Source organism: Ovis canadensis, chromosome 5, assembly GCF_042477335.2.
Source record: "Ovis canadensis isolate MfBH-ARS-UI-01 breed Bighorn chromosome 5, ARS-UI_OviCan_v2, whole genome shotgun sequence".
NCBI classification, from domain to species: domain Eukaryota; kingdom Metazoa; phylum Chordata; class Mammalia; order Artiodactyla; family Bovidae; genus Ovis; species Ovis canadensis.
This window is the reverse complement of record NC_091249.1, coordinates 26409021-26418650: the sequence shown is the minus strand read 5'-3', so window position 1 is coordinate 26418650 and position 9630 is coordinate 26409021. Positions and strand designations below refer to the sequence as shown.

Sequence of the window (9630 nt, the reverse complement as noted above, 5' to 3'; positions counted from 1 at the left end):
CATCAGGTTCTTTTCCAATGAGTCAGCTCTTTGCATCACATGGCCAAAGCACTGGAGCTTCAGCATCAGTCCTTCCAGTGAATATTCAGGATTGATTTCCTTTAGGATTTTTTTTTTTACATAACACATAAATATGCATGCAGAAGGCTTTCCTTCCCCTCCCCACTCCTTTAGTCTCTTTCCATTCCCAAGATGGTTTATGCTTCCTGTGACACCACTGCTGCTTCCCTAGTGACGACACATTTTATTGTCTTGTCACCACACCTTATTCATCAGATTCATCAACATCATGGGACCCAGAAACCAAACAGCTGTTTCTGAATTTCTTCTCATGAGACTGACAGAGAATGAAAACCTGAAGACCATCTTATTCAACCTGTTCCTGTCCATGTACCTGGTCACTGTCCTGGGAAATCTGCTCATCATCCTGGCTGTCATCTCTGACTCCCACCTCCACACCCCCATGTACTTCTTTCTCTCCCACCTGTCCTTTACAGACATTGGTTTAAGCACAACCATGATCCCAAAGATCCTGGTGAACATTCAAGCACAGAGTCCAAGCATCACTTACACGGGTTGCCTCACTCAGATCTGCTTTGTCCTGATTTTGGTTTGTTGGGAAAGTTTCCTCCTTGGAGCAATGGCCTATGACCGCTATGTGGCTATTTGTCACCCACTGAGGTACACAGTCATCATGAACCCCCACCTCCGTGTTATGCTGACTCCACTCTCCTTGTTCATTAGCATTGGGAATGCCCTGCTCCACACTCTGATGGTGCTGCCACTATTCTTCTGCAAGGAACTGGGAATCTCCCTCTTCTTCTGTGAAGTTGTTCAGGTCATCAAGCTTGCCTGCTCTGATACTCTCTTTAATAATATTCTTCTTTATTTTGCAATTAGCCTATTAGGTGGCATTCCTGTTTTTGGACTCATTTTCTCTTATACTCAAATAGTCTCCTCTATTTTGAGAGTCATCAGCGGGTGGAAAGTATAAAACCTTTTCTACCTGTGGGTCTCACCTCTCAGTTGTGTTCTTATTCTATGGGACAGGTTTTGGAGTGTACCTTTGTTCTCCAGTTCCTGACTTTTCCAGGAAAACTGCAGTGGCTTCATTGATGTACACCGTGGTCACTCCCACAATGAACCCCTTCATCTACAGTCTGAGGAACAGAGACATGAAGGGAGCTTTCAGGAAACTCTTCAGTAGAGTACCTTCTATTCTATGATTGTGTCATCTTCTAGCTCTCTGATGTTTAACATAAACTTTCCATTCTCTAATAAAATTGGTTAGAGCCAATAGAAGCTGACTCTGAGGCAGAGGTTCATGGTATAGTAATTTTGTGGGGAATGTTCCCAGCATGAGGGAAGTGGGAAGAGGTGGGTAGGTCAAGGAAAGAATTTAAACAAGTCTGTAGTCATGCAGAAATAGATTCTTCCTGATTCCTTGGATGACACCATGTAAATTGTACCCCAGAGTAAAGCATATTTACAAGACATTGTGGTTGATCTTTCACACCTCAGTTCAGGAATCTTTAAGACCAGTCACTCGTAAATTGGACATATGTTAGACAACATTAGCATCCATAACACTACTTCATTATCCATAAAATTTTGTGATTAGATTGTCTCAGCAGTTTGAAATGATTGTGGAATATTTGAAATTGAACAGTGAGGAAAATTTTCTTTCTAATAAAAGAAAGAAATCCTGACTCTTAATATGCTCAAACAATAAAGATAATTATCTTTCATCACAAGGATTTCAGAGGCAGGAAATGTGCAGGATCAGGAAATTAGAGGTTCATTCATTCCTCCATGAAGAAGCTTCATATTAGGCTGATTCCCCTCATGGACTCAGATGGCTGAAATAGATGCAGGCATATCTAGACATGATTACTGGAGACAAATAAAACTGACTGTCCTTCAGTGAGTCTGTTGTTAATTGAAGTTCTATTTATAATAGATATTTCCATGCTTCACCCATAAGGTATTACCTTCAAACTTATCACTGAGAAATGGATCATATGCCACCTACTTAATCCAATTCCTGATATTGGAAATTGATTATTCTTGAGCCTTATGCTTGCCATTTGTAGTCTAATTACTGCTGGAAAGTTAATCTCTATAAGAACAATAAACACTTAGGATGATGCCTCAATAAAATTTAATTAGTGTTATTGTGTCTCATAAGTTTCCTATACACTTGAGTCCTTGTATTTTTTCCATTGCTTCAGCAATTTGATTTTTAAAAATTTTTACTTTTTATTGTGGACCACTTTTAAAGTCTTTACTGAATCCATTACAATATTGCTTCTGTTTTATGCTTTTGTTTTTTTTTTTTTTTGGCCACAGTGCATTTGGGATCTTATCCCCTCAAGCAAGTATTGAATCTCCATCACCTGCATAATTCTTAACCACTGGGCTTCCAGGGAAGTCTTTGATTTGTTTTCTTTTATTCTTATATTTATCAGGTCTTCCCTGAAAAAATATTTGAGTATTGTTTTGTAGGCAGGGAAAATGTTTTTAATCTTCCTCTGGCATCTTATTTGCTTTGAAACTTTTTCATTGGCTTCTTCCTAAGAATGTATGTTTTCACTTCTCTTTTAGTCATCTTTTTATTTTTAGTTTTTAATTTTAATTTATTAATTTTTTAAATTGAAAGAATTGCTTTATAGAATTTTATTGTTTTCTGTCAAACATCAATAAGAATCAGTCATAGGTATACATATGTCCCCTCCCTCTCAAATCTCCCTCTCATCTCCCTCCCCATCCCACACCTCTAAATTGTTACATAGCCCCTGTTTGAGTTATTGCTGTGTTTCTTACACATTCTGGTAGAGTCAACACAGAGGAACATCATTGAATAAGTTTAACTGTGTCATGGATGTCTTAGCGTATTGGGTTCAGTCTTAGGGCTTTCATGGAAAACTTTTTCATGTGTCTCTATGAGGAAAGTTACTCTATGAAGAACTACTTGCCTTTGACAAAGAGATGTTGAGAGTAAGACAAGAGAGGAGAAAAGGGAAATAGAGAAGATCAGTGAGATCACCTTCTCAGAAGGACAAAAATTCGAGGCCATCAGTCAGAACCACATGTGGGTGAGGGGACAGAAACAGTGGAACTATCAAGGGAGAGTCCATGGAGTGGTGAAGAACTTTAAAAAGGTGAAGATTGTGTTCACTGTAGGTTGTGCTTAGTTGCGTCTGACTCTTTGTAACCCTTCTGATTGCGGTGCACTAGTCTCCTCTGTCCTTGGGATTTTTTAGGCGAGAATACTGGAGTGGGTTGCCATTCCTCCTCCAGGAGAATCTTCCCGACCCAGGAATCAAGCCTGTGTTTCCTCAGTCTTCTGCGCTGCAGGCAGATATCCTTACCCATTGAGCCAGTGGGGAAGGCAGAGGAGCAGTTTTACTTTCAGCACCACATCTGGGGAACAGCTCCCTGCTCGGCACTTGTTATCTCCAGACTTCATTGAGGTCCGCACAAGTTAAATGAAGGAAGTGACTCAGTCGCGTCCGACTCTTTGTGACCCCGTGGACTGTAGCCTACCGGGCTCCTCCATCCACGGGATTTTCCAGGCAAGAATACTGCAGTGGGTTGCCATTTCCTTCTCCAGGGGAGCTTCCTGACCCAGGGATCGAACCCAGGTCTCCCACACTATAGGCAGACGCTTTACTGTCTGAGCCACAAGGGAAGCAGAACAGTTGCAGGTTTGAATAACCTTAGAGGAAATGGCAACTGAGCGACTTCACTTTGACTTTTCACCTTCATGCATTGGAGAAGGAAATGGCAACCCACTCCAGCGTTCTTGTCTAGAGAATCCCAGAGACGGGGGAGCCTGGTGGGCTGCCGTCTATGGGGTGGCACAGAGTCGGACACGACTGAAGTGACTTAGCAGCAGCAGACCTTAGTTCAGACTTAGTTCATACCTTAGTTTCTTGATCTTTAGCAAGAACTGTGGATTTTGAGCCTCAGGGGAATGGGGCATATGAAGGATGAAAGAATTTTTAATAAACACTTGGTGAGATTATGATGACCTGAGATGCAGAACTTTCATATGAGGACATGGGGAAATATATTATCATTACATTTAGAATTAGGAATATGGAAGGATCTTTCCTCAGTTTTACTCATTAAAGTAGCATATGCAAAGTGGAGCTTAAAGTCTATGTGTAGCTCTGCGAGAATGGTTACATAATAGCCATGCATGTACCTACCCTATCCTGGAGTTAAATAAATAAAACAATCCCTTAATTATAGAATGCAATTTTTCTGCCACCTACATCACACTCTCCCCTCCCAGCGACAAACAAAATCTTGACTTTTTAATTCTTTTTCTTTCATTTGATCTTCCGTTAGGTTGACTCCTATGAATTATTGCCATTATTTGATCATGTTTGCACCATAAAACTGGCAATAGGATGAACTATCACTGCCTTATCACCTCTGTATGTATTCCTTTGCAATTTATAACTTAATGACTCAGTAAAATTTAATTGTTATGTTTTAATCTTTTATCTTGATTTTTTTTCTCATTGTTGCACTTGGGAGATTTCATTGTTATCTTGGAGTGTATCAGTAAATAATTAATTTGCAATATTCTGTATATTTACATTGTGTTTGGAGACTTCGAAATAGGTATTTTTTATTATATTGATGGAAATTTTGTAGCTAATTTTATGCTGTTATGAGTAAATCTGAGTATTCTTTTCTATTTCTCATGGCAGCATGAGGGGATCCATATAGTCATCAATGCCTAATGTAAAAATTATTTCATCAACAGACATACCTCTTATTATTACATAACTGAGAGGCTTTTGATGCATTAATTTTCTTTCAAATATCTAATTGTGATAGACCTACTGAGTTGTTCATAATTTTCTCATTAGTTCACATGAGCTTTTTTTTTTTACACAATCAAGTTGTTAGTGTTAGTTATACAAAATCAACCCTGACTATTCATTGGAAGGACTGATGCTAAAGCTGAAGCTCCAATGCTTTGGCCACCTGATGCGAAGAGCCAGCTCATCAGAAAAGACCCCTGATCCTGGTAAAGACTGAAAGCAAAAGGAGAAAAATGAGGCAGAGGATGAGATTGTTAGATAGCCACACCAACTCAATGGACATGAACTTGGGCAAACTCCAGGAGATAGTGGAAGAGAGAGGAGCCTGGTGTGCTGCAGTCCTTGGGGTCGCAAAGGGTCGAACGTAACTTAGCAGCTGAACAACAAAAACCATACCCACTGCAAAATTATTTCTTAAGTGTATGACTTCTTTTTGGATATCCTGTACAGTTTTGTTTTGTATGAACACAAGTGCTTCGTTTTAGTTACATAGTTAATAGCTGTTAATACTTTACATAATGGCATTACTTAACCGGTCTTATTTATGAAAACAACAGCTGGTAAAGAATCTGCCTGCAATGCAGGAGACCCTTGTTTGATTCATGGGTCAATAAGATTCCCTGGAGAAGGGATAGGCTACCCACTCCAGTATTCTTGGGCTTCCCTAGTGGCTCAGCTGGTAAAGAATCCACCTGCAATGCAGGAGACTTGGGTTCGAATGAAAACAATAGTACTTCAGTCTGAAGAATTCCCAGTATTGGCTTTTACATTTGAAATATTAATTTAGTTTTCCCTTTGATGTTAAGCAGGATCCAAACTCATTTTTATGTACCTGTATAAATTGCCCACTTATGTATAGATTTCTTTATGAATTCTATTTTCCAGTTGCTAGGTCTTCTATTTACCCCTGAGCCAATATAAAACATTTTAATTATTCTAGCTCACTAGACTACTAAAAATAAATTTATTGTGGTAACAGAGAAGCTTCAGACTCTGTTGATTACAATCACAAGGTACATTGTGTCAAGGTAACTTGAGTGCTTCTCTGATAACTTATGATGCAGTGTAAAAACACTGGTAATCAAGGACCAGAATTTCAATGGGTGGTTCATTATAATGAGGTCAGAATATTTAATCTACTACTTTGAAATTGGGAAAATTGATACTGAAATTCTATAAAAGGAATTGAAAATGCCTATTACATGCTCAGTCTATTTTTAAAATTTTAGTAAAATATATAACATAAAATTTCCAATCTTAATGATTTTTAAGTGTGCAGTTTTGTGGTATAATTGCATTCACCATGTTATGCTGTCAGCACCAAGATTTGTTTCCACGTGTTTTTCATCACCTCAAACTCTCCCCGACCTCAGTCCCTGGCAAACCGTAGTCTAATTTCTGTTTCTATAAGTGTTTCTATTCTAGCCATTGCATATAAATGGAATGATACAATAAATGTCTTTTTGAAAACTATTTTTTAAAAGTCTTTATTGGATTTGTTACAATATTGCTTCTCTTTTTTTAATGTTTTGGTTTTTTGGCTGTGAAGAATGTAGAATCTTAGCTTCCCAACCAGGGATTGAACCCATAACTACTGAACCATAAAGGAAGTCTGTCTTTTTCAATTTCTTACTGTGAAGTTTTTCAAACATACAGAAAAGTTGAAAAAATGATATAATGAACACCAATTTGCCCATCACCTACACTGAATAATGTTTTGCGATATTTGCTTTATTGATCTATGTACAATATTTTTTCTTTTTTGTTGTGTTTAAATACACATAACATAAAATTTACCACCTGAACCATTTCTCACAGTTTAGTAGTGTTAAGCATAAGAACATTTTAGTCTTGCAAATCAGAAACTCTATACTCTTAAAACAAGAATTCTCCTTTTCTGCCTCTTCACAGACCTAGATAACTACTGTTCTATTTTCTACTTGTATGAACTTCAATGCTTCAGATGGTTCATATAAATGAAATCTGTCTTTTTGTGACTGGCTTGTTCCACTTAGCCTAATATTCTCAATTCTCATCCATATTGTTGCATATGGCAAAATTTCTTCCCTTTCCAAGACTGAATAATTTTCCACTGTCTGTATATAGCACATTTTGTTTATCCATTCATCCATTGGGTCGCTCCCACCTCCTGATTATTATAAATTGTGTGACTATGGATGCTCAGCTGGTAAAGAATCTGATTGCAATGCAGGAGACCCCGGTTCGATTCCTGGGTTGGAAAAATCCGCTGGAGAATGGACAGGCTATCCACTCCAGTATTCTTGGGCTTCCCTGATGGTAAAGCTGGTATAGCTGGTAAAGCTGCAAAAGAATCTGCCTGCCATATGGGAGACCTGAGTTTGATCCCTGGATTGAGAAGATCCCCTGGAGAAGGAAACAGTTACCCATTCCAGTATCCTGGCCTGGAGAATTCCACGGACAGTACAGTACAGTACAGGGGGTTGCAAAGAGCCGGACACAACTGAGCCACTTTCACTTTCATGAACAAGCTCAGTTCGGTTCAGTCACTCAGTCCTGTCTGACTCTTTTTGGGTGTATGTGTGAGTTAAGGTTTATTTGGGACAAAATGAGAAGTATAGCCCAAAAGGCAGCATTTCAGATAGCTGAGAAACTGCTCCAAAGAGGTAGAGGGGAAGGTCAGTGTTACATATGATTTTAGAGAAGAGGGTACATGCAGTCAGGCATACGTTCTGGCAGAGGCTTGCGGCTAGTCTCACGTGTGACTTTACAACCCCATGGACTGCAGCACTCCAGGCTTCCCTGTCCACCACCAACTGCCAGAGCTTACTCAAACTCATGTCCAAAGTTGTGGAAATATCTCTTAGAATCTTAATTTGAAATTTTTAAAGAATCATTATTTTTTAAGTCTTTATTGAATTTATTACAGTATTGCTTCTGTTTTATGTTTTGGCTTTTTTTGGCTATGAGGCATGTTGGATCTCCATGAGAGATGGAGACCATGAGGTCTATGGAAAAGATAAGGATTTGATTCCTGTGGTAAGATCCCTGGTCGGGGAGCAAAGATTCCCCCCCATGCCTTGCAGTCAAAAAAACAAAAACATAAAAACAGAAGCAATATTGTATCAATAGCAAATTTCCACCTGGGCCCTTGGCAGCTAAAATTTTAAATATTTATATCATTTGCATTTTTCTGTTATTTTATGTGTTTGAAGCAAATGATGTTAAGAAGGTAAGGGATGACATTACCAATGCCATCTTTTCTCTTGTTAGTTTTAATATATCAATAAAATTGTAGGTTAGCATAGGCCATATTGTAGCAGTGATAAATCCATAGATACCTGAAAATATTGAATTCCTTAAAGATGAAAAATAGTTTAATCAATATTAATGTGGAGTACCACCTCCACCTATTAGATAATGGATAAATATAAATAAATGTACTCAGATTATACTTGCCCACTATTGTTTTACCATGACTTTTTAACTGCTTATGAGCCTATGAAAAATTAAGGAATGGACATGAGCAGGTACAGATGTTGAAAAGTGGGTAGTCTGTACTTAGCCTGAATTTCTCCAGTGTAGAGTCTTTTTATTTACTTGTTTGTTTGCTTATGATTTCACAGAGTCTTCATTGCTGCACGCAGTCTTTCTCTAGTGGCGAGCAGGAGCTCTTCTTTGTTGCAGCGCGCAGGCTTCTCATTGCGGTGGCTTCTCTTGCTGCAGACAGTCTCTGGGCGCATGGGCTTCAGTAGTTGTGGCTCATGGGCTCTAGAGCACAGGCTCAGCAGTTATGGTGCATGGACTTAGTTGCTCAGCGGCATGTGGGACTGTACCAGGTCAGAGATCTAACCTGAGTCCCCCACGTTGGCAGACAGATTATCCATCATACCACCAGGGAAGTCCCAGTGTCGAGTCTTGACCTACAGGTTTGCACTGTCCTGGGATCACAATGACAATAAATTGACTGGTTAATGAGGAGCTTTGGAAATTGAATCTCCGGAGTTCCAGACTGCAATCTGCCTGTGACCATCTCAATCGACAGTTCTTTCTCAGAAAAGAAACAGCACACCTGAGACGCCTCATAACAGATCCCTCTTGTCCAGGAGCTGGTGACTCACTCAGACCTTCTGTTCTTTCTAAGGACAGCTCTTCTGTACCAGACACGTGAAGCATCGTTCCACTGTGATGTCAGCCAGGTAACCTAACCTCCCTCTGTCAATGTTTGGAAATTATAGCCAGCATTTGCAATAGGTTCATCCAGGAGAAGCTGTGAAGAGCGTGCATATATTAGATGATCACAACTAAGTTATCCATGGGTCTCCTGCTGAACTGTGTCATCGTCTTCAATATTCCCTTGTACTTTGCATGAGTACTCAAAAACCTTTCATTTATTAATATTTTACTGACTCTCTGCTATGACAAGGACCATTTCTTCCTGGGTAGAAAGTTGCCCATTCTCAATCAGGGTAATTTTGAAGAATTGTCTGACATTTCTCTGTGTTTCTTGAACATGAGAAGTGTGCAAAAAAGTTGATAAATTTCACCTTATCATCCCATTCCTGGTCCTTGACACACCTAGGAATTATCTCTGTTGTTTAAGTCTGAGGTCACTGGGGATTCAGACAGAATCTTCAAATGCCTCCCTAGTCTGTTTCTTCTTATAAAATTACCAAATGTTTTAAATAATCAGACCAGCATAGATATCAATAAAATGTTGTTGCTCAGTTGCTTAGAGAAGGCAATGGCACCCCACTCCAGTACTCTTGCCTGGAAAATTCCATGGGCAGAGGAGCCTGGTAGGCTGCAG

At 39.2% G+C, this 9630-nt stretch overlaps 1 pseudogene; it reads left to right on the top strand.

Moving 5' to 3' along the window:
• The first annotated feature begins 289 nt into the window (after positions 1–289).
• Positions 290–1226, top strand: LOC138441717 (olfactory receptor 7G1-like; annotated as a pseudogene).
• The last annotated feature ends 8404 nt before the right edge of the window (positions 1227–9630 follow it).